Source organism: Salvia splendens, unplaced genomic scaffold (assembly GCF_004379255.2).
Source record: "Salvia splendens isolate huo1 unplaced genomic scaffold, SspV2 ctg563, whole genome shotgun sequence".
Lineage (NCBI taxonomy): Eukaryota > Viridiplantae > Streptophyta > Magnoliopsida > Lamiales > Lamiaceae > Salvia > Salvia splendens.
In genome coordinates this window covers 90,479-94,716 of record NW_024599222.1, presented here as the reverse complement: position 1 = coordinate 94,716, position 4,238 = coordinate 90,479, and the positions used below count along the sequence as shown (strand labels likewise).

General features: G+C 35.7%; 1 long non-coding RNA gene across 3 annotated transcripts; it reads right to left on the bottom strand.

Moving 5' to 3' along the window:
- Positions 1 to 325: 325 nt before the first annotated feature.
- Positions 326 to 2,685, bottom strand: LOC121790603. 3 transcript variants are annotated; one of them, XR_006048335.1, is made up of 4 exons: positions 2,564 to 2,685; positions 1,504 to 1,794; positions 1,008 to 1,113; positions 326 to 515 (listed from the first exon to the last, which is right to left on the bottom strand). It is a non-coding gene; the product is annotated as an uncharacterized LOC121790603 (long non-coding RNA). The 3 variants fall into 3 exon arrangements; XR_006048334.1 differs by lacking the exon at positions 326 to 515 and adding an exon at positions 719 to 922; XR_006048333.1 differs by lacking the exon at positions 326 to 515 and having other exon boundaries at positions 719 to 1,113.
- Positions 2,686 to 4,238: the final 1,553 nt, after the last annotated feature.

The following is a 4,238-nucleotide window of genomic DNA, read 5'->3' as shown; positions in this document are numbered from 1 at the left end:
GGCGGATATGGCGGTCAATAATTAAATAAATAAAATAATACTTATATATTTATATATAATTCAGAAATTAGAAAATAATTAAAATATAACATCTAAAACACTTTAAACAATTAATAAAGTATAAAATACAACTCTAACCTCCATGTTTCTTGCATAATGCCCCATTCCTAAATACAATACACACGCAATGTTGTCAAATGTCGGATATGGCGGTGTTATGGCAGCGACATGGTGCTATGGCGTTTCCACCACTGAACGCCATGCCATAGCGCCATGGCGCCGCCATATCTGCTATTTGATAACATTGATAAAATAAACACGCGCTCCACATACACAAACAAAAAAATGACATGCACACATACATAAAATACACATGCAGGTACTGCACACACTACACACTATTATAGTCCTGCCATGTAAAAAGGCATGACTTCTTTAGTAATCAATTCACATTGGAAAGAAATATACCTTCAAGACAATTTCTTTAGTTGTTTATCTAGGCTCCATTGCATAATCTGTAATTTAAAAAAGCATAACTTCTTTAGTCAAAAATTCACATTGGAAAGGAATATATCTACAAGAAAAGTTCTTCAGTTGTCTATCCATGGCAACCGGCACTGAAAAAAAAAGAAAACATATAACTGGAATGAAGCCATAGTATAAAGCTTCTTATTGACAACCATTTGGTTTTCATTATTAGTTGTTGTACCTACGACAATACAAAAGTTTGTTGCAAAAGTAATAGATCGTTAGTAAGTATTTAATACAAGTGTGATGGATGTGGAGAGACTTGACTAACTGCATATTCTGATTGTCCTTGTAAAAGGCCTTGAGCATAAGGAAGCTGGTCAGAATATCCTAAGCTAACTCACTTGTCATCCCCGGTCAAAGTTCCGTATGAATGAGGGCTAGGTGTAGCATACTATTATCGTGATTACAAAATCAACCTCCAATAGTACCATTGAATAAAAATAGAAAACTGAAGCAACCAAATAATATAGAATTACCTCAATCTAAAATTTGAGGATCATCTTCATGTTCAGCATTGCATAAATCTCAGCAAGAAACCAAGAATTCCCATTGTCCAAGGGTAAGGAGGCCTATATCCAATACCTGTTCGAACAGGGTTAAATAATCACATTTACAGTCCTAACCAGGATATTTGCAGAATTCAAATGACCATTTGATTTGAGAATACTACCATTTTTATATCAATGATCAAGAGAATTATAAGTTAGCACATAGGTAACCAGAGAATACAACCATAACAAGGAACAAAAATCCTCAGAGTAAAAAGCATGTGAAAACCATAAGGACCAAAATCAAGTGACAGTGACCAAAAAGTATAAGACAGCTACATCCAATCACCTCTACAGGAGTTTCTCTTCTCTCAGCCGTAACAGCAATCCCAATGTTAATATATTCCATAAGCACACAAAGAGAGAGTAGCACAACTAAAAGTGATAATTTACTTGCTTAGGTTGATCTAGAAGACTGGCAAACCTGACGAGGCAGATTGTATTGACAGCACAATGCCACTGCATATCTAATTGTGGGTGTGAGTAGATTAGCTCTCAAAATACTGTCAGAACAAGGAAAAATAGAAAAAGTATCAAGTGAACTAAAGTAGACAAAGACCCTATTACTTGCCTTAAGAAGTTTAGGTGTATTGTGCTGGCTTCTTTATGTAATTAGGAGTAACGAATGGTTTCTTCTCATCTGGAGAACATGGTGGTATATGTTGTAGTGGAGGATCAAAGAAGGAACTGCTAATCTAGACAATGTGCCTACAATCTGAAAATAAAAGGACGCAATTGCATTGATCATGAGTTCACGCAAATAACTTGGAATAGAAGTATTATCACAAGCACATAGACAAAAGGACCGAATTGCAGCGATCACGTTAAAGTGCTATCATGATGACATCCAGATAGCATTATAACATTGTCATGTTTTTAGGAAACATACATTTGTTTCTCATATTCATGTTCAACTACTTAACAAGCAAATAGTATTACTATGTCAAATACCTCAATATGTAGAGCAAAAGATTGAATAAGACTGTGTCACTGATCAGTATTGGCACTATGATGATCAGTGATTCAGTATAACTATCTGAAATCTTATTAAGTGCTCTCTCTACAATGTGCTCCTATAATTGCAGTACTGTGGCCAGACGTCAGACTGAAATTCACAATAATTACATTAACTGATAACCTAGGAAGGGATGAACTTTTGAATCTGCATGCTTCCTCAAAGCATCTAAAACAGCTCATAAAGCAGTAAAGTACCCAGAACACTTACTGACTGATCCTAAACACTAAAGGCAAACTGGAAATTTTAGAATGGGGTACATTACAACTATCACAGTAAGCTTGAAGATTATTTTACAACACTATTTAATGTTCACTCAGTAAAAGCATTGAATCCTCCCTAAAATCACTTAGCATGATCAACTGCTTCAGAACTATACGAATCGAAAACAAGAACAATCAAGGTTAGGGCTAAATAGATACGAAATCAATGATATTAGAAGTACTATTTAGATTGCAAAAAAACTCACCCTTTTTGGCTTCCGGTTCTCACGAAGCATGTCGATGAGGCTGGTAAGAGTTACTCCGAAAACGCTTATCGAAAAGGACTGAACATCCGAAGAGAAGAAGCCATGGAATTTCGATGGCCCTGATGAATATCGAAACTGAATTATTAGCGTTCAAGCACAACATTTTGAATTAAATGAACTGAATCCCAAAATATCCGTATGGGGTGTTCCAAAGCAAGATGCGAAGGTCATGATCAAAGCAAGATATGTCAAACATATAAAAATTCAGATAACCTGCTTTGAGAAGTTAAGAATTGTGGCATGCATATTTAAAGCAGAGGAGAAGGAAAAGGGGGAGGGGGTAATGTTTACAAGATTAGACCATACCATATCATTTCTATTACAATTCTAATTCCATCTCCCATATGTGGACAACAAACTACCCCTAATGTTTGATGAGAAGGTCATTATCAAAGGAAGATAAGTCTGATAGTATGAACACTTCATTACATTAAACGTATGAAACTCTGGTAAGGCTGCTTTGAGAAGGCAAGAACTGTGGCATGCATATTTAAAACAGAGAAGGAAAAGGGGAAGGAAGTAATGTTCACAATATTAGATCATATCATACTAAAAGGAAAACATCAGAGTACTTCCACACTCCGTATTTTTATTTTTGTATTTATGTTAACGATTTTGCTATTTTTATATAGCAAGCGGGCCATGGGGGGGGAGGACAATTTAGACACTAAGAATCACATAGACCAAGGACAGGCATGTTTCTACACTAACTAAAATAATTAACTCTGGAATATACCTCATCCTTATGAAAAGATGTGTACCCCCGCCAAGCAATTAGAGGAGATAACATCAACCATTTTTCATCCCATGGTTATAGCAAGCAATTTTATGGCCATGGACATTCATTAAATAAGAAGACAACTTCCATTCCTAAATAAAGTAAGATAAGTTCCAAAAACATGTTTAGTCGATTCAATATAGATTACAGAGAACCCTTTTTGGAAGACCTACCTTTCAACTCCTCTTCACGTCGTTGTCTATCCATCCTGCAAAACAATCAAAGATGGTAGATGTAAAAGAACATAGATTCAAAAGCAGGGAAAGTAGAACTAAATCAGTTGCAGTACTCCTCGCCTCTACACTAGACGTATAAGATGTTGAGTTGGAACATATGCATGTTCAATGTTACCAGATGCAACTAGCATGTTTTTAGCTTCATTCTTGAATCCTTCACTTGTGGCAATTGCTATGACCTGCATAATTTTCACCAAAGAATGCCCCCTATTAAGATCTAACAAAATAAACAAAACATAATGCCAACAGTAAATGAAGTAAAAGCATTCCATCCACCACGCCCTTAAAAGGATGATATCTTCCAAACCCTGGTTTGGCATTTGCAATATAAAAAAGCACCCGGTGTACCTACAAAAAGGAAAAAAGTAAATTATTTAATCAAATACATCTACAAGAACAACAGACTAAAATAAGTAAAAGAACAAAAATTTGTTTACCTGATAACCTTGACGAAACAGATCTACCAGATTCATAATTATACGAGAGTACCTTGCCTGACTTCTCAACTGGCAGTCCATTGCAGTCGTAAGAGTACCGATTGTGGACAAAGTAGCAATAATAAAAAAAATGTTGTTACTGTCGTGTGGACGCCCTTTTAGAG